This window comes from Ranitomeya imitator, chromosome 1 (genome assembly GCF_032444005.1).
Source record: "Ranitomeya imitator isolate aRanImi1 chromosome 1, aRanImi1.pri, whole genome shotgun sequence".
Lineage (NCBI taxonomy): Eukaryota > Metazoa > Chordata > Amphibia > Anura > Dendrobatidae > Ranitomeya > Ranitomeya imitator.
The window spans coordinates 1,061,341,042-1,061,362,773 of NC_091282.1; positions in this window are offsets into that span (position 1 = coordinate 1,061,341,042).

The window sequence follows — 21,732 nt, forward strand, 5'->3', positions numbered from 1 at the left end:
TATGTACCCAAATAAGCCTTTGAACCCAGATACTAGATGGCCACAGGAAAACTGACTTCACAGTCTTCGGTTGGTCCTGCCATACAGTTTCCTTATGCATTGATCCTTATGCATTGAATGCAAGGGCTGCCTTGACCCAAATTTGCAAGCGCCCCAATCCCCCTTAGAAGAAACATGGAGGTGGGCCTCCTATAAAAACTGTCCCATTACAGGAGTGGGTGTCCTAGACTCGTAATGCCCATACACTAAGTGTATGGGCCGACAAACAATTCCCAATGGTGGTACATTTTTTAAAGAATTTTTTATGGGGATCATAGACACACTTGCCAAAAAATTGACTGGCTGTAGCAGCATGGAACACGTTAACCCTGGTGATGGATAAGTATCTTATAGATACCTCTCCATTACTAAGTTGTGAGCCTGATGTCACCTGACAATACAAAGATGACATCAACCCCAGAAATATGAACGCCACTTGCCATCACTACAGCTCAAGTGGGAACACCAGAATAGATTTGCCTTTTTTGTGTGGCTGCAGACTGCAATTTTTAGGCTGGGGGGTCAACGTCCATGTCACCTTACCAGCTTGAGAATACCAGCCCCACTCCCCCGTCTGCTTTAGCAAGGCTGGTTGTCATAAATGGGGGGATCCCATGCCATTTTTTAAAATTATTTATTTAAATAATTTAAAAAACAGCATGGGGACCACTTTATTCTTGATAACAAACCTTGCTGAAGCTGACGGCAAAGGGTTGCAGCCCCAGCTGTGAGTTTTGCCTGGCTGGTTATAGAAAATACAGGGGAACCCACGGCAGATTTTCTATTTATTTATTTATATCACAGGTGGCGAGTAGGGTTGAGCGAAACGGGTCGAAATTGTTCAAAAGTCGCCGACTTTTGGCAAGGTCGGGTTTCATGAAACCCGACCCGACCCCAGTGGGGGGTCGGCCATGAAGTCGGCGATCTTTTGAATCTGGAATCGGAATTCCGATCCCGATTCCCGATATGTTTAAGATATCGGGAATTGGTATCGGAATTCAGATTAAAGTGTAAAATATAGAATTAAAATAAAAAATATTGCAATACTTACCCTCTGACGCGCCCTAGTACTAACCGGCAGCCTTCCTCCTTCGAATTCGCGCTTCTAGGACCTTGCCGTGACGTCGCGGTGACGTCGCGGCTTGTGATTGGCCGCGTGGCCGCCCATGTGACCGCTCGCGCGGCCAATCACAAGCCGCGACGTCACCCGCGACGTCACCGAAGGTCCTGGAAGGGCTGATTCTTAGGAAGGAAGGCTGTCGGAAGGAAGCAGGGCGCTTCCGAGGGTGAGTATATACCTAATAGGAATATACTCACCCTCGGAAGCGCCCTGCTTCCTTCCGACAGCCTTCCTTCCTAAGAATCAGCCCTTCCAGGACCTTCGGTGACGTCGCGGGTGACGTCGCGGCTTGTGATTGGCCGCGCGAGCGGTCACATGGGCGGCCGCGCAGCCAATCACAAGCCGCGACGTCATCCGCGACGTCACCGAAGGTCCTGGAAGGCTGATTCTAAGGAAGGAAGGTTCCCGGTTAGTACCAGGGCGCGTCAGAGGGTAAGTATAAGGATATTTTTTATTTTAATTCTATATTTTACACTTAAATATGGATCCCAGGGCCTGAAGGAGAGTTTCCGCTCCTTCAGACCCTGGGAACCATGGAAACCCAATGCACTGCATTGGGTTTCGAGTTTCGGCCGACCCCGACTTTTTTATAGGATCGGCCGATTTCACTCGACCCGACTTTTCCAAAAGTCGGGTTTCGTGAAACCCGACCCGATCCTATAAAAGTGAAGGTCGCTCAACCCTAGTGGCGAGTGATGAATACTCTCATCAGCTGCTCCTGCTGTCAAACACGGTCCAGGAAACACACTAACGATCACAGCAACATAGATTTCAATGTGCCTATGTGTGTAAGTGTCTGCGGTATTTGTGAAAATTGTCACCACATGTAATGGACATACTGACGTCTGAAAGAGGCCTAAAGGCCTACTGCTGATTGGACTAAGGAAAAATAGATTCATTCTTAATTATCAAAGTTTAAAGCCCACTTTGTTCATTGTAGAAAAAGTATGTATTTCTATTACTAGCCTACCTTGCATAAGTTACTACAATTACTTGTCTAAATGTAAGAATTTGTTTACATGTATTTCTGCCAGAAATGTGTAGCTTGTCTATTTATGGTCATGCAATTATTCTATATTTCAGAACTTGACTATAAATGTTCCCTTTGTAAGGTTTGCCATTAATCTTATCTGCAAGATTCAGCTGCAGCAGTGTAAAGCAGATAAGCCAGAGAAAGAAATTAATCAGAGCACACAAGATATTCCAGGTCTATATACTTAGCAATTGAATATCAATATGGTTTTTCTCAGATCAATATCATATGTTTTTAGAATTGCCATATATTTTCTAGTCATTGACTAAAGCTTCTCAACACATTAAATGTGTTGGTATCATATAGTAAAATGTATGAAATAAAATAATGTAATCATGCATAGAGTAGTGCATTCCAGAGTCTTTGATTTGTTATATTATTGTGTTCTGTGAAGAATAACATTTTAATTTAACTTTGAACAAGCAATGGGGACTATTTTAAGAAATTGTATCTTTTGAATTGACAGAAAATGTATACATAAAGTAAAAAAAAATATTTTATTTTATACCTAACATGAATGTAACAAACTATAAATGATAATTGGAATTATATTTTCATTTTTCATAAAAAAAGGTTAATATATTGCACTCACATGCTATTCATTTACATCTTTAAAATCTTTTCATTTATATTTCCAAACTCCAATCCTCAATTTTGCAGTAGTAGGTAGGGTCCCCACATGTCAGGCACAGCCATGGACCCAAATGGATGACAGAAGTGATTTATTTCTATTTATATTTACTATTTCGACTATTTGACTAAATTGTACTCAGCAAGCACTGTGTACTGAATGGAAGCATTGGCAAAACTTATACTTCTATTGTACCTGGTGACCACATGATTGCGTAGTGTCTGCCTGACAAAGCAAAACTACTGGATTTTTCCAAACCTAGCTAAGTTTTGCCAGTGATTTGTGTCACTTTAGTGAACATTTGTTGCCTGTAACTGGAGCCTCCATTTATGCCAAGGAACAGTGGGAAAAATGTACAATGATGGCAAAAAAAAGTGTTGCAAAGCGATAATTTATGCTTTTGTAGAGAATTTTTTTTAAATATCAGATCAAGACAGGGAAAAATTAATGAATAATTAAAAAATAAATGACCTTGGAGTACAGTAGACTATTTACTCCTGTGTTCAGCAGGCGGCTTCAGTGAAAAATTGACAGGTATCAGACACTGCGCTACAAGAGCACTGTATTGCAAAAGACAAGTGATTAAAGTAAAAAGTCCCTCAGCGGGATTCAGTAAAAAAGTAAAAAACTCAATAACAAATGTAAAAATGTTGATAAAAAAGCACAAAAAATAAAACCATGAAAAGCTGTTGCACCACTAAAAATGCAACACTGTGGTTGACTACAGTTGTGTGCCTGTGTAAAACAAAACACATTGTGAGCATGGACAGGCTCCAAAGTGACTGCATCTGCCTCTTATAGTGAAGAGTTGCATCGGGTGTTTAGTCTGAATTACATTTTTGTAGATTAAGACAGAAACCCCAAAATCATGTGCTCAATGGAGAAGCACAGAATAAATGATTATCCTGGCCTGATACTGAAAGCAGTCAAAAGATGCCATGTACTCAAAATTTTACCAATAAAAACTTCAACTTATCCTGCAAAAAAAAAATCCCCCACTTAGGTCCATCATTTGTCAATGGAAATATAGGGGTTTTCCATATATTTGGAAAAGTGACATATATCAAAATCCACCATATATAATCCAGTGAAATCTGCACTCCATAATCCTAGTGTCCTAGAACCTTCTAAGCCCCAGAACTGCAGATAGCAGTCAAATACTGTATATAGAATTGATGTGGTGGGGAGATCGAACTTAGGCTACGTTCACATTAGCGTTCCGCTAATGTGCGTCGCTGTTGCGTCGGCGACGCAGCGGCGACGCAGCGGCGACGCGCCCCTATGTTTAACATAGGGGACGCGTGCGTTTTTTTGGTTGCGTTTTTCGACACGTGCGTCGTTTCCGACGCTAGCGTCGGACGCAAGAAAATGCAACAAGTTGCATTTTTCGTGCGTCCGATTTTCATCAAAAAACGACGCACGTGTCGCAAAACGCAGCGTTTTTGCGCGCGTTTTGCGCGCGTTTTTTGTGCGTCGTGCGTTGCGTCGCTGACGCACCGGCGCGCAACGCTAATGTGAACGTAGCCTTAACTGTTCATGGGATGCATCTTTCCAGAATCACAAACTATACACAGTGTATTGGCAATAAGCTGGTATATTTGCAAATTTCCATAAAAAAGCATGGAGCGGATGCTACAGGGTAAAAACACCGGTCGGGCCAAAATTGTCACTCCTGCTCTAGATATATTAATCGAGAAGTGTAATTTCCAAAGTGGGGTAAACCTTTTTTTTGCTGTTCTGGAACTTTAAGGGCTCACTTACACTTACTATGAAATTGAACAAATGCAATCCGATAAAAAATCAGTTGCATTCAGACCAATGTTATTCAATTATTCAGTGCCCATCTACAATTTTTTATCAGTTAGTATCTGATTGTGATTTGACTACATAAAATAGCAGTATGCTGCAAGTGAATACAAATTTCGGATTGCAATCGCCAATACAAATCAGTAGGTGCAAGAAGAAAATTGCATGACACTTATAACACGTATGTGTCATCTGATTTTTTACTCACCCATCTCATAAGAAACCTAACATTTTATCAGTCGAGTACAGTAAATTCACAGCGTGACCCGCTAGAGTAGAAATGAATATTTACTGTATGTATACATAGAATAGATAGCTACAAATATGTGACATATATAATTATTACAGTACGTGTGTAGTTTGTTCATCTATTAATACATCACTAAATTACAGAAAAAAATGTCATAGTATCCCTTGAAATTATGTTAACAAGCCAAAGGAAAGTGGACAGGTGGGAGCTGATGTTTATAGTCTGATAAGGGGGTAATAAACACGGAGCTTCCAGGCTGTTAATATCAGCTCACAGCTACAGTTGTGCTCAAAAGTTTACATACCCCATACAAATTTTTACTTTCTTTAACTTTTTTCAGAGAATATGAATGATAACACCAAAACATTTTCTCCACTCGTGGTTAGTGGTTGGGTGAAGCCATTTATTGTCAAACTACTGTGATTTCTCCTTTTAAATCATAATGACAACCCAAAACATCCAAATGACCCAGATCAAAAGCTCACATACCATGGGGATTTTGGCCTGATAACATGCACAGAATTTGACACAAATGGGTTTGAATGGCTACTAAGGGTAACATCCTCAACTGTGACCTGTTTGCTTGTAATCAGTGTCTGTGCTTAAAAGCTGATTGAGTTTCTGGGATCCAGACAGACTCTTGCATTTTTCATCCAGACACTGATGTTTCTGGATTGTGAGTCATGGGGAAAGTAAAAGAATGTTCAACGGATCTATGGGAAAAGGTAGTTGAACTGTATAAAACAGGAAAGGGATACAAAAAAAATCCAAGGAATTGATAATACCAGTCAGCAGCGTTCAAACTGTGATTAACAAATGGAAAATCAGGGGATGTAAAAACAAAAGCACTGTCAGATAGACCAACAAAAATGTCATGCACAACTGCCAGAAAAATATTTTGAGATGCAAAGAAAAACCCACAAATAACATTAGCTGAAATACTGGACTCTATGAAAACTAGTGGTGTGGCTGCACAAAAGGAGGCACTTGAAGAAAAATGGGCAGCATGGTTGAGTTGCCAGAAGAAAGCCATTACTGTGCAAATGCCACAAAGTATCTAGCCTACAATATACAAAACAGCACAGAGACAAGTCTCAAAACTTCTGGAACAAGGTAATTTGGAGTGATTAGACCAAAATTGAAGCTTTTTGGCAACAACCATAACCATTACATTTGAAGAGAGGTCAACAAGGCCTATGATAAAAGGAACACCATTCCTACAGTAAAGCAAGGAGGTGGATTGCTGATGTTTTGGGGATGTGTAAGGCTAGGTTCACATTGCATTAACAGCATGCGTTAACGGGCTGCTGTTAACGCAAGTGCCGACTTGTCATACCGCTAGCGCAGATAGAGCTAGCAGATGCTCTATCTGCGCTAACAGTGACGGACCCAGAAACGCTGCAGCCCGTGTCCCAGGGTCCGTCACTCAATGATGGCACATCGCTATGGGCATTATGGGCCTGAGCTAGCGATGCGTCCCCCATAGGGCTTAATGGCAGCGTTAACGGACTGCGTTACACCGCATTATGCTGCGGTGTAATGTAGTTTATCTAACGGACCGCTAAAACGCAATGTGAACCTGGCCTAAGCTACAAAGGCACAGGAAACTTGGTCAAAGTTGAAGGAAAGATGAATACAGCATGTTAGCAGCAAATACTGGATGCAAACTTGCACTCATCAGCCCGGAAACTGCGCATGGGATGTACTTGGACATTCCAACATGACAATGATCCAAAACACAAGGCCAAGTCGACCTTTCATTGGCTACAGCAGAACAAGTGAAGGTTCTGGAGTGGCCATCTCTGTCTCCTGAACTGAATATCATTGAGCAACTCTGGGGAGATCTCAAGCACGCAATTCATGCTAGACAGCCCAGTAATTTACAGGAACTGGAGGCTTTTTGCCAAAAAGAGTGGGCAGCTTTTCCATCTGAAAAAATAAAGAACCTCATCCAAAAAACCCACACAAGACTTCAAGCTGTCATTGATGATGTTAGAGGGGGCAATACACGGTAATAAGAAATGGGTTTATGTAAACTTTTGATCGGGGTCATTTCTACATTCAAAGTTGTCATTGTGATTTAAAAAGAGAAAACACAATAGTCTGACAATAAATGGCTTCACCCAACCATTAACAATGAGTGTAGAAACAGTTTTGATGTTATCATTAATATTCTCTGAAAAAAGGCCAAGAAAGCATAAATTCTGCCGGGGTATGTGAATTTTTGAGCGCAACTGTATTTACTTAGCCTTTACTGGTTATAAAAGTGTGGGACCCCAAAAAATGACGTGGCCCCCCTATAGTTAATGCCCAGCAAAGGCTTGGCAGACAGTTATACATCATAGGTTGTGAGATAGGTAAATTCTTGATTGAAAACTGAACAGCAAATTAGAATTTAATAAGAAATGCAGCTTTTAAAATGTTATCAGGTCTGTAAAAATATTATTTGAAAATTTCTTGAATTTCTTGTAAAAAATAAAAAAATGCTGTCAAATTTTAACTCTTCTAACATCCTAACAAACTAAAAACATCTTTGAAAATTGATGCTGACATAAAGTAGACATTTAGTACATTTTGGTATTGAACTATTTTGTGTGAAATTACTGTCAAGTTTAATCCAACTTTAAGTGGAAATCACTCAGGAGAACATCTGCCACCTGATTAGGAGCATGCCTAGGCATTATAGGGAAGTAATAATGCCATTCAGAGGTGGATTGTCCTTTTAAACATCTTTTTATTGGGTTATATAACACAAATAAACAATAATGTAAAATTACATAACAGGGTGTGTGTGTTTTTTCAATAAAATGTTGTCAAAAGTTCCTTCATTAGGTTGTCACATAGTACATGTTAAGATTAATCATAGTAGAAGTTATAATCTTTCATTCCACAACAGTTTGTCTTCATTTTCCTACTGTTTTATAAGGAAGGAGTCTAACCTAATGTGTACACACCTATATACCTTTAATTATAACAGTAATACAGAGAGACAGATAGAGAAAGTAGGTTGAGGAAGATCAGATGAAGGAGTGGAGGTAGGGGAGAGGTAGGGGAGTCCTCCATGTAAGAATGGATAGTGGTATCGGCATTAGTGCCTTACAGCTTCATGAAACCTATGTATCGAGCATTAATCTCTTATGAAAGCTTGTTAGTTTTTAGGGTGGATGCCAGATCTTCATTCAGTATTTGTGTGAGACTGCTGACTCATCATCCTTAAGTATTCATCCGATTCTCTATGCAGAACCCATGGCTCCCATGTTACCCCAAACCTGTCTCTTGAGAAGTTTGTGAAAGCTCCAATTTCCTCTACATAATAAAGCTGATCAACTTTTTGGAGCCAATCAACAAAGCTCGGGCTACTCTGAGAGCGCCATTTTGTGGGAATAATTAGTTTGGCCGTTGCTAATAAAAATAGGAGTAGTGATTTGTACTTCGTCTGTGAAATAACGCTAGACCAATTCAGAAAGATGAGGTTCGGCCTGGGGGTATTGAAAGTTTGCACAACTTGGTAATAATTTTCAAAACTCTATTCCAAAACGGTCTAATCTTATCACATGACCACCAAATGTGCAGGAACACCCCTTTATCTCTGTTACATCTCCATCAGGTTGGGGGTATGTTGGGGTATTAGGTATGAGTTACCACTGGGGTGGTATACCATCTTGTGACGATCTTATATGAGTTTTCTTGAACTCTTACACAGATAGATGGCCCAAACTAATTTTTATAAATGCACTCAACCTCCCAGTCCTGCAGTTTAATTCCAAGTTCTTTCTCCCATGCTAATGTATAGGCACATTTGATAGTTACTGAGTCTGACAAAAGGGTCTGGTATTATTTTGCTAATACTCCTTTAAGTTGTTTATGTTGTGTTAATAGGGTTTTGAAAGTCATTTATTCCCTAAATGGGATACCAGCTTGTAAATACCATCTAATAGCTTTCTTAAGTCTATTATAGTGGAAAAGTTAATATGTCGTTTTGGGAATTTATTTTGTAATTCTGGTAACGGGAGCAATGTACCTTCTTTGAGTATACTATCTATGCCCTCTTTAATCAAGTGCAAGATGTCTGTGGATTTAATCATAGTTTGATCCAAGCACAGCCCTGGTAAATCCATCACCCTGGCCAAAGGTGATGGAAATGGCATTAATAAGTTGGAGTTTCTAGCCCAAATGTGTACCACATTCCTAGACATAGTGTTAGGTATTTCCATTTTGTGGATAAAATCTTTGAGAGCATGAAGTATGGTAGTAATCGGGACAGGTACTGAGTCATCTGTTATCTTTGTCCATAGCTTATGTTTTAGTCTCCTTACCCAATCAACTATCAAAGACAGTGTCGCTGCTGTATGATATTTCTGTGGATCGGGAGCACTCATACCCCTTTTTGTCCTAGGGAGTGAAAGTATTTTATAGTTAAGTCTAGAACTTAAGCCTTTCCATATATACTTCCCAAAGATGGAGCGTATTGTCTGAAAAAATGTGATAGGTGCTTTGATAGGGAGCATTCTTGATACATAGCTGAACTTGGGGAGTATGAAGCTCTTTAACAGATTCTTATGTCCCATCCAGGAGACTAAAGGTGCCCTCCATGACCTAATTAGTGCTAATGTAGTGTTGATCAGAGGGGCATAGTTAAGTGAGAATAATGAATGCCAATGTGGGCTCAATTTAATTCCCAAGTATTTAATAAAGCTCGAGTTCCACTTAATTGGAAATTTGGATTTAATGTCTTGAAGAGTCAAGTTCTGGACATTCATACTCGTAGCCTCCGATTTATCAAGATTTATTTTAAATTTGACATGCTTCAAAATTTTTCAAACAGTTCCAGCACTGCAGGGATTTCTTTGCTAGGATTTGTCAATAATAGTAATAAGTAGTGTTGAGCATTCCGATACCGCAAGTATTGGGTATCGGCCGATATTTGCGGTATCGCAATTCCGATACCGAGTTCCGATATTTTTGTGATATCGGGAATCGGTATCGGGATTAAGATTAATGTGTAAAATAAAGAATAAAAATAAAAAATATTGATATACTTACCCTCTGACGCGCCCTGGTTGTCACCGCTGCAACCGCCTTGCATTCGTTCCGAAGAATGAGCGCGTTAAGGGCCTTCGATGACGTCGCGACTTGTGATTGGTCGCGTGAGCGGTCACATGACCATGTCAAAACAAATAGGGTAGGTGAGTGCGGGCAACCTTGACGGGTGCCATATTTAATTACAAAGGGAGTGGACAAGTCTCCATTTATCCTTATACTCGTGGTTGGGTATGTGTACATTTGAAAAATGGCATTGATTAACAGTGGTGGAAACCCAAATCTTTCCAAGGTCTCTTGCATAAAAGTCCAGTCCATCCTGTCGAATGCCTTTTCTGCATCCGTTCCCATCAACACCAATAGTTTATGATGGATTTTAGCATGTTGCATCAGGTATAAGACTCTTAGAGAGTTATCCTTACCTTATCTGCGTCCAATAAACCCCACCTGTTCCTGTGAGATTAATGTGTCTAATACCAGACCTATTCTTTTGGCAATCATTCTTGCAAATAATTTAAGATCGTTATTCAATAAAGAGATTGGTGTGTAATTGCTGCATATCTCTGAGTCTTTGCCTTCCTTATGGATCAACAATATGTGTGCTTCTAGTGCCTGTTTCGGGAAGGTCATTCCCCCCAACACCTCATAACACAACTTCAGAAGATATGGGCTCAATGTCTCCTGGAAGGCTTTTTAGTAGGAGGCAGGGAGTCCATCTGGGCCTGGGCTCTATCCTTCCGGACAGTTTGACAGGGCAAACTGGAGTTCCCTCAACTTGAAAGGGCCTACTAATTCTAGTTGCTGTTCTTCAGAAAGGTTTGGTAAATTAATGGTATTTAAAAATTCTTTTATGTTAACCTTTCTTGTTTCTAATTGTTCTTCACTCTCAATAGGGTGCAGATTATATAGAGAGGAGTAATATTTTTTAAAGGCTGAAGCAATGCCATCTGGGTCTCTACTTTTCTCTCTATTTGTTTTTTGAGCGTATATATTAGTGACCTAGCTTTTCTCTTTTTAATCTGAGACACGATTAATTTTGACACTTTATCTCCGTGTGCAAGCATTTTGTGTTTCCATTTTGTGAATACCCTGATTTAATCCTTATTCATTATATCCCTGAGTTTTCATCTTTTTTGCGACAAAAGAGTTAAAGTGTCAGGTGTGAGCGTTTGTTTGTGTTCTTTTTCAAGGGTCTGGATCTCTTTAACCCCTTAACGACCGCCGATACGCCTTTTAACGGCGGCCGCTAAGGGTACTTAAACCACAGCGCCGTTAACCCCTATCTGACCTTGGACGGGATAGTACGTCCAAGGTCAGATCCCCTGCTTTGATGCAGGGCTCCGCGGTGAGCCCGCATCAAAGCCGGGACATGTCAGCTGTTTTGAACAGCTGACATGTGCCCGTAATAGGCGCGGGCAGAATCGCGATCTGCCTGCACCTATTAACTAGTTAAATGCCGCTGTCAAACGCAGACAGCGGCATTTAACTACCGCTTCCGGCCGGGCGGCCGGAAATGACGTCATCGCCGACCCCCGTCACATGATCGGGGGTCGACGATGCGTCAGGATAGTAACCATAGAGGTCCTTGGGACCTCTATGGTTACTGATCGCCGGTGGCTGTGAGCGCCACCCTGTGGTCGGTGCTCACAGCACACCTCCATTTCTGCTACATAGCAGCGATCAGCAGATCGCTGCTATGTAGCAGAGGCGATCGTGTTGTGCCTGCCTCTAGCCTCCCATGGAGGCTATTGAAGCATGGCAAAAGTGAAAAAAAAAAGTTGAAAAAAATGTTAAAAAAATAAAAAAAATATAAAAGTTTAAATCACCCCCTTTCGCCCCAATCAAAATAAATCAATAAAAAAAATATCAAATCTACACATATTTGGTATCGCCGCGCTCAGAATCGCCCGATCTATCAATTAAAAAAAAGCATTAACCTGATCGCTAAACAGCGCAGCGGGAAAAAAATTCGAAACACCAGAATTACGTTTTTTTGGTCGCCACGACATTGCATTAAAATGCAATAATGGGCGATCAAAAGAACGTATCTGCACCGAAATGCTATCATTAAAAACGCCAGCTCGGCACGCAAAAAATAAGCCCTCAACCGACCCCAGATCACGAAAAATGGAGACGCTACGAGTATCGGAAAATGGCGCAATTTTTTTTTTTTTTTTAGCAAAGTTTGGAATTTTTTTTCACCACTTAGATAAAAAATAACCTAGTCATGTTAGGTGTCTATGAACTCGTACTGACCTGAAGAATCAGTTTTAGCATTTAGTGAACCTAGGAAAAAAGCCAAACAAAAAACAAGTGTGGGACTGCACTTTTTTTGCAATTTCACCGCACTTGGAATTTTTTTCCCGTTTTCTAGTACGCGACATGCTAAAACCAATGATGTCTTTCAAAAGTACAACTCGTCTCGCAAAAAATAAGCCCTCACATGGCCAAATTGATGGAAAAATAAAAAAGTTATGGCTCTGGGAAGGAGGGGAGTGAAAAACGAACACGGAAAAACGAAAAATCCCATGGTCATGAAGGGGTTAATTAACGGCGCTGTGGAAAAAGTAAATAGCGCCCCCCAGAGTCGTGTGACCGCCATGCAACCAATCAGAAGCCGTGACATCATTCGCAGGTCCTTAATTCCTAGAATTAGGAGTTTAGTGAATGAGAATGACGTCGCGGCTTCTGATTGGTCGCGTGGCGGTCACATGAGCGGCATGCGACCAATCAGTAGCCGTGACGTGATTCGCAGGTCCTAAACGCGCTCATTTTAAACAAAGAAGCCGGCCGGTTACCAGCGTGATGTCCAGGGGCCGCCGGAGAGGTGAGCATATCAATATTTTTTATTTTAATTCTTTATTTTACACATCCCTATTGATCCGATACCGATACCACAAAAGTATCGGATCTCGGTATCGGAATTCCGATACCGCAAGTATCGGCCGATACCCGATACTTGCGGTATCGGAATGCTCAACACTAGTCACGATCCGTCGGCAATACAAGTCTATGGGCAAAAAACGCATCCTGCGGGCACATTTGCAGGATCCGTTTTTTGTCCAAAACTATGGATTGCGACAGATGCCAAACAACGCAAGTGTGAAAGTAGCCTTAGGGCTAGGGTTAGGGTTGGGGCTAAAGTTAGGGCTAGGGTTGGGGCTAAAGTTAGGGTTAGAGTTGGGATTAGGGTTAGGGTTTGGATTAGGGTTGGTATTAGGGTTAGGGTTGGCATTAGGGTTACGCTTGGGATTAGGGTTAGGTTTGGGATTAGGGTTAACGTTAGTGTTGTGATTAGGGGTGTATTGGGATTAGGGTTAGGTTTGAGGTTAGGGTTGAGATTAGGATTAGGGGTGTGTTGGATTTAGGGTTTTGATTAGGGTTATGGTTAGGGTTGACATTAGGGTTGTTTTGGGGTAAGGGTTGTGATTATCGTTAGGGTTAGTGATTAGGATTATGGATCGGGTTGGGATTAGGGTTAGGGGTGTGTTGGGGATAGGGTTGGAGCTAGAATTGGGGGGTTTCCACTGTTTAGGTACATCAGGGGGTCTCCAAACACGACAGCCAATTTTGCGCTCAAAAAGTCAAATGGTGCTCCCTCCCTTCTGAGCTCTGCCGTGCGCCCAAACAGTGGGTTACCCCCACATATGGGGCATCAGCGTACTTGGGATAAATTGGACAACAACTTTTGGGGTCCAATTTCTTCTGTTACCCTTGTGAAAATAAAAACTTGGGCTACAAAATCTTTCTTGTGGAAAAAAAAATATTTTTTTATTTTCACGACTCTGCATTCTAAACTTCTGTGAAGCACCTGGGCATTCAAAGTTCTCACCACACATCTAGATAAGTTCCTTGGGGGGTCTAGTTTCCAAAACGGGGTCACTTGTGGGGGGTTACTACTGTTTAGGTACATCAAGGGCTCTGCAAACGCAACATAACGTCCACAGACCATTCTATCTAAGTCTGCATTCCAAAACGGCGCTCCTTCCCTTCCGAGCTCTGCCGTGCGCCCAAACAGTGGTTTACCCCCACATATGGCACATCAGTGTACTCGGGATAAATTGGACAACAACTATTGCAGTCCAATTTCTCCTGTTACCCTTGTGAAAATAAAAACTTGGGGTCTACAATATCTTTTTTGTGGAAAAAAAAATATTTTTTATTTTCATGACTCTGCATTCTAAACTTCTGTGAAGCACTTGGGCATTCAAAGTTCTCACCACACATCTAGATAAGTTCCTTGGGGGGTCTAGTTTCCAAAATGGGGTCACTTGTGGAGGGTTTCTACTGTTTTGGTACATCAGGGGCTCTGCAAACGCAACATAACGCCCGCAGACCATTCTATCAAAGTCTGCATTCCAAAACGGTGCTCCTTCCTTCCGAGCTCTGCCGTGCGCCCAAACAGTGGTTTACCCCCACATATGGGGTACCAGCATACTCAGGACAAATTGCACAACAACTTTTGGCGTCCGATTTCTCTTGTTACCCTTGTGAAAATAAAAACTTGGGGGCTAAAAAATCTTTTTTGTGGAAAAAAATTTTTTTTTTATTTTCACAACTCTGCATTCTAAACTTCTGTGAAGCACTTGGGCATTCAAAGATCTCACCACACATCTAAATAAGTTCCATGGGGGGTCTAGTTTCCAAAATGGGGTCATTTGTGGGGGGTTTCCACTGTTTAGGCACATCAGGGGCTCTCCAAACGAGACATGGCGTCCGATCTCAATTCCAGACAATTCTACATTGAAAAAGTAAAACGACATTCCTTCTCTTCCAAGCTCTGCGGTGCACCCAAACAGTGGTTTACCCCCACATATTGGGTATCAACATACTCAGGAGAAATTGCACTACAACTTTTATGTTCTAATTTCTCCTGTTACCCTTGTGAAAATAAAAATTTGGGGGCAAAAAATCATTTTTGTAGAAAAAATGCGATTTTTTTATTTTCACGGCTCAACGTTATAAACTTCTGTGAAGCACATGGGGGTTCAAAGTGCTCACCACACATCTAGATAAGTTTCTTAAGGGGTCTAGTTTCCAAAATGGTGTCACTTGTGGGGGTTTCCACTGTTTAGGCACATCAGGGGCTCTCCAAACGCGACATGGCGTCTGATCTCAATTCCTGCCAATTCTACATTGAAAAAGTAAAATGGCGCTCCTTCACTTCCAAGCTCTGCGGTGCGCCCAAACAGTGGTTTACCCCCACATATGGGGTATTGGCGCATTCAGGAGATATCGCACAACAACTTTTGTGGTCTAATTTCTCCTGTTACCCTTGTGAAAATAAGAATTTGTGGGTGAAAATTTCATTTTTGTGTAAACAAATGCGATTTTTTTAATTTCATGGCTCTACGTTATTAACTTCTGTGAAGCTCTTGGGGGTTCAAAGTGCTCACCACACATCTAGATAAGTTCCTTAAGGGGTTTAATTTACAAAATGGTGTCATGTGTGGGGGGGTTTCCACTGTTAAGGCACATCAGGGGCTCTCTAAACGTGACATGGCGTCCAATCTCAATTCCAGCCAATTTTGCATTGAAAAAGTCAAACGGCGCTCCTTCACTTCCAAGTTCTGCAGTGCGCCCAAACAGTGATTTACCCCCACATATAGGGTATTGTCGTATTCAGGAGAAATTGCATAACAAAATTTATGGTTACATTTCTGTTTTTACGCTTGTGAAAATAAAAAAATGGTTCTGAATTAAAATGTTTGCAAAAAAAAGTTAAATGTTCATTTTATCCTTCCACATTGTTTCTGTTCCTGTGAAGAACGTAAAGGGTTAATAAACTTCTTGAATGTGGTTTTGAGAACCTTGAGGGGTGTAGTTTTTAGAATGGTGTCACACTTCGTTATTTTCTATCATATAGACCCCTCAAAATGACTTCAAATGTGACGTGGTCCCTAAAAAAAAAAGGTGTTGTAAAAATGAGAAATTGCTGGTCAAATTTTAACCCTTATAACTCCCTAACAAAAAAAAATGTTGTTTCCAAAATTGTGCTGATGTAAAGTAGACATGTGGGAAATGTTATTTATTAACTATTTTTCGTGACATATCTCTCTGATTTAAGGGCATAAAAATACAAAGTTTGAAAATTGCAAAATTTTAAAAATTTTCGCCATATTTCCGTTTTTTTCATAAATAATCGCAAGTAATATCGAAGAAATGTTAGCACTACCATGAAGTACAATATGTCACGAAAAAACAATCTCGGAATCAGCGGGATCCGTTGAAGCGTTCCAGAGTTATAACCTCATAAAGTGACAGTGGTCAGAATTGCAAAAATTGGCTCGGTCATTAAGTACCAAATTGGCTCTGTCACTAAGGGGTTAAAGAGAGACTCCAGATTTGTCTGTCGTGTCTTGTTTTTATGTGATGCAATGGAGATCCATTCCCTTCTTACCACCGCTTTATGAGCTTCCCAAACAAAAGGGAATGGTGTGTTATCTTGTGTTTTAAGTTCAAAGCATTCTTTTATCGTTCTCAGTATTTTCACTTTGCACTATTTAACCCCTTAATGACAGCCAATACGTCTTTTAACTGATCTGAGATACAAGGGAAGAGCCTCCCCATACAGGTGACAATCCTGCAGCTGTCGGTTGTCCACTATAGCTGACAACTTGCTGTATCAGCCACGATCAGTATTTGCACCGCCCATATCTGTTTAACCCCTAAGACGCTGCTGTCAATAGTGACTACATCATTATAAATGGTTAACAGAGTGTGGGGGCTCCCTCTTTATCCAAACTGGTGCCCTCAGATCATGATTTTGTGGTCCTGATGTTTGCCATGGCAATTCATGTCCAAATAGCGGCCTTAGAGTCTGACGGCTGTAGTAATCTGTTCAGAAGTTAGAGGCATTTAGGTGGTAAAAATACATATTTTCATTTCTGTCATACCACTTTGCATTAATTCCTGTAAAGCACCTGAAGGGTTAATATACTAGGGTTAAGCAGTTTTCAATATGTCAGGGGGTGCTGTTTTTAAAATGGTATCACGTTTGGGGTTTTCCCAATATATGGGACCCCTAAAGTCACTTCAAACATGGATAAATCCCTAAAAAAAAAAAATTTTTGTAAATTTCCTTGAAAAAATGAAAAATTGCTGCTACATTTTTAAACCTCCTAAAATGCTAACAAAATAAAATAACATTTTACAAATGGTGCTGATGTAAAGCAGACATGTGGGAAATGTTATTTATTAATGGTTTATTTTTTAAAATTTTTCTCAAATTTTTTAGATTTTTTATAAATAAACGCAAAACATATTGGCCTAAATTTACCATTATCATAAAGTATAATGTATCACGAAAAAACATTCTCAAAATCACTGGGATTTGTTGAAGCATTGCAGAGTTATTACCACATAAATTGACACGGGTCAGATTTCAAAAATTTGGCTCTGTCACTAATTTATGAGTATCGAGTAGTCAAGAATGGACAATCGGGATTATCTGCGCATCCTTTAGATTCAAGATCATCTGGAATGGCAGGAAGAGATAATCTATTCGACTATAGGACAATTGCATTCGGGAAAAATGGGTGAAGTCTTTTGAATTTGGGTATAAAAATTTCTATGTGTCTATTAGCTGGTGCAAATGTTGAGTCGTGGAGATGCTTTTAAAGGGACACTGTCACCTGAATTTGGAGGGAACAATCTTCAGCCATAGGGGCAGGGTTTTTGGGTGTTTGATTCACCCTTTCCTTACCCGCTGGCTGCATGCTGGCTGCAATATTGGATTGAAGTTCATTCTCTGTCCTCCGTAGTACATGCCTGCACAAGGCAATTCTTTTTGATCGCGTGTTATTCCACTTTTTGTTTGGCAGTATGAGAATAAAGCGTTGTTTTGTGCCTCGGTTGTTTTTTTTTTTTTCGGTGTTCACTGAAGGGGTTAACTAGTGATGTAATTTTAGAGGTGGCATCGTTACAGACGCGGCGATACTAAATATGTGTACTTTTATTGTTTTTTTTTTTAATTTAGATAAAGAAATGTATTTATAGGAACAATATTTTTTTTTTGTAATTTTTTTTACACATTGGAATATTTTTTTTTACACTATAACATTGCCATAGGGGGGCATCATGTTATAGTGTAAGATTGCTGATCTGACACTTTGCTGTGCAGTGTGTCAGATCAGCGATCTGACATGCACAGCTCCAGGCTTCACTGTGCATGCTCTGAGCAGGTGCTGGGAAGCCACCTCCCTCCCTGCAGGACCCGGATGCCTCAGCCATCTTGGATCCGGGCCTGCAATGAGGAGGAGGAGGTAAGAGACCCTCTGCGGGGGTCTCAGGGAAACCCGCAGGGAGCCCCCTCCCTGCGTGATGCTTTCCTATACCGCCAGCACACAGCGATCATGTTTGTGCCGGGGGCGATCCGTGATCGCTCCTGGCACATAGCGCCGGATGTCAGCTGTGATAGGCAGCTGACACCCGGCCACGATCGGCCGTGCTCCCCCCGTGAGCGCGGCCAATCGCTATGACGTACTATCCTGTCGAGGGTCAGATAGGCCCAGGTCGCCTCGACGGGATAGTAGGTCCAAGGTCAGAAAGGGGTTAAGTCACCAGGATTAGGGTGCCCTCTATAAAATCGTTAACCTCTCTCATCATCTTGGAGAACCAAATATCTTGTTTAATATTGGGTGTGTATAAATTCCCTACAGTTACCAATTTATGGGTAATTTTTCCTTTGATAAAAATAAATCTGCCATTGTTATTCTTGAGCGCTTCCATGTGTTGGAATGGTGTGTGTTTGAATATCGCAATAGTGACTCCTCTTGATTTCCTGGAGGATGAGTATGAATGATACCAGGTGTCGTAGTAATGATGTTTATCTAAATTTTGGGCTTTCCCTTTGTGTGAAATGTGTCTCTTGTAGCAACACAATACCAATGCCCAACTTTTTGATGTGTGTCAGTATCTGGGACCTTTTGATCGGTGCATTCAGTCCTCTCATATTATACAATCCTCTACCGTTTCTTGTGTTTTGCTATCCATAACGATTCGTTGTGATGTCGGGTCCATGAGCCACAGTGCACTGCACCATGAATAGGTGTATGGAAGAGAGAGGGGTGGGAAAGGGGGACATAAGAATGAGAAGAGACAAAATAAACAGAATAATACAGGAATAGGTTATACCCAGCTAGGGAAAAACGACAAATTCAAGTAACAGTAATGCCCCGCTGCTTCTGGAATTCCTCGGACTCTAAGATTATTTCTTCTATTTCTATTTTCTATGTCTTCCAATGTTATATACAGGGTGTTAATGTGATCTTCATGAAGATGCAGACCTTCTGTTATTTCCCCTGTACAGGCAGTTAGTTTAGCCTGTGCTCCCTCTAATTCCTCCACTCTGTTCCCGATGTGTTGTATCTTTCTTAATTTCCAGAATGTCTTTAGCTAAAGGTGCTAAGGCCGAAGACAGGATATTTTAAAGAAAACCCCTGGATATGGGTTTATCCGAATCTATTGAATCGGTAGACTCTTCTACTTCTGCTGATTCTTGTTTCTCAATAATGTCTTTTGAGTGTGACCTTTCTTGACTGGAGCTACTTTGCTTTGTTATGAATTTCTCCATATTTTTATTTGATGATGTTTCACTATTGTTATTCGGTCCCATCGTGTCCTATTTATACCATATTTCTGCTTTTTGTAACTTGTACAGTCTATTTTGTAGCCTCTCTGTGTTTATAATTAGGGATTGGGTTCCCTTACTTTTATATAAGAGGTTTTTTTGTTTGTTTGTTTTCTCCTTTGTAGTTTAGTTAGGCCTTCTTATACAGACGGTTTGCATCTGCCCTGTAACCTATCCACCACTAGATGGAGCTTCTCAAGAGTAATCCTGCAGTGTAAATATATGAACACGTATTAACCATTGAATAGACCATGTGCAACAGTCACCTTCATCTTTTATCAAGTGTTGAGTTCATATACTGCAGGGTTTCAGATTTTATTCAGTGACCGAAATCAAGACTCCGAAAATTTCAATGCTTTGTGGTTTGTGCTCATATTTCCCTATTGGGTGCTGTGTTCCCTTCTACTTCATTGTGTGTGTAAGGAAGGTAATTTTAGTGCACTGTTTCCTTGTAGTGGTATGCAGGTTTAAGTTGTCCAGTGCTTTGACTCTTTGTTAATTGTTGCCTCAAGAAAAGGGTCTTTCTATGGAGAGGCAGGTGTCCACCAGCGTGTCACCAGCCTGTTTTGCAGAAGCTCCTTTTGGTGTCTACCCCCCACCAGCTTCCCTGGGCACGACTCCCTCTCCCTTGGCCTCCTGGATATCTGTATGAACTGCGGGTCTAGGTTGTGTCTGTCGATCCCAGTCCCTCCACCGCCCTTTGCTGTATCTTTAACTTGACTGATGTCTGCCGTCAGCCTTCTGTTGCACTGTTGGCTTTCTAGATATCTCCTCTCTCCCTCGTCTCCTCCCTGCATGTCTATTCTCGGAGCAGGAGAGGAGTTAGGCCTGCTGCCTCGTGCATGGATAATCCTCCTGTCACCACTTTTTTGATCATTGTCCTACTGTATAGCCCAAATGTGCTTCAGCTTTTGGTCACAAACTGATAATCAGACATTCCCCTTCTCGATTTTTTTTGGTAGACAGCAGAATTAATAGTTCCATTTATCACAGCAAGTCTTCCAGTGAATAAAGAAGCAAAACAGCCCCAGACCATCACACTACCACCACAACATTTTACTGTTGGTAAGATATTTCTTTTCTGAAATGCTTTGTTACTTCTATTCCAGATGTAATAGGTTATACAAACCCAAAAAGTTCAACTTTTGTCTCATCAGTCCACAGAGTTTTCAACCAAAATCTTGGGTATCATCAAGATATTTTCTGGCAATATTGAGATCAACCTTTATGTTCTTATTGCTCAGCAGTGGTTTTCGTCTTGGAACTCTGCAATGCAGGCCATTTTTGCCCAGTCTCTTTCTTATGGTGGAGTCATGAACAATGACCTTAACTGAGGCAAGTGAAACATACATTTGTTTTGTATGTTGTTTTGGGGTATTTTTTTTACCTCTTTGATGAGTCGTCGCTGTGCTTTTGGGGTAAATTTGGTCAGGTGGATGGCATGCTGTCTAGCTTTTTTGAAGATCTAAAGGGTTGCTTCACTTTTCCGGGCCGGTCCTATTTAAGTAATTTCTTGATTGAGAACAGATGTGGCAGTATTCAGGCATGGGTGTTGCTATGGAATTTCGACTCAGCTTCCCAATTATGTGATAAAGCACAGTTGATTTATGTTTTAAGGGGGATCACTTTTTCACACAGGGCCCTGAGGGTTTGAAATTATTTTTCCCCTTATAGTAAAGACCTTTATTTAAAATCTGCATTTTGTGTTTACTTGTGTTATCTTTGTCTAATATTTAAATTTGTTTGGTGATCTGAAATATTTAAGTGACAAACAAGCAAAAGAATACTAAATCACTAAGGGGCAAACAATTTTTCACGCAACTGTTTATATAGGACTGTGTTTTTCTTCATAATATAATTTTTGAATTAACATCATTATTGAAAATATTCAAACAGAAGTGAAAGCTGAATACTTCAATGATTGCAAATTGATATAATTATTTTCTTGTCTCCAGTTCAGTAATCCTTGCATTAACTATATTATTAAGATTCTTCAGTCATTTAGATTCAGATTAGTTATATATTAATAACTTAGCTTGATGATAATGTGAAGATCATAATTTTCATAACTGTGGCAAGGTTAAATATTTTCTATGTCACTTAATGATAACTTACAGTTTATTAATCTATGCTGCATACCATATTTCAGTGATAAATTATTACGTGAGATGTTAATAATCAA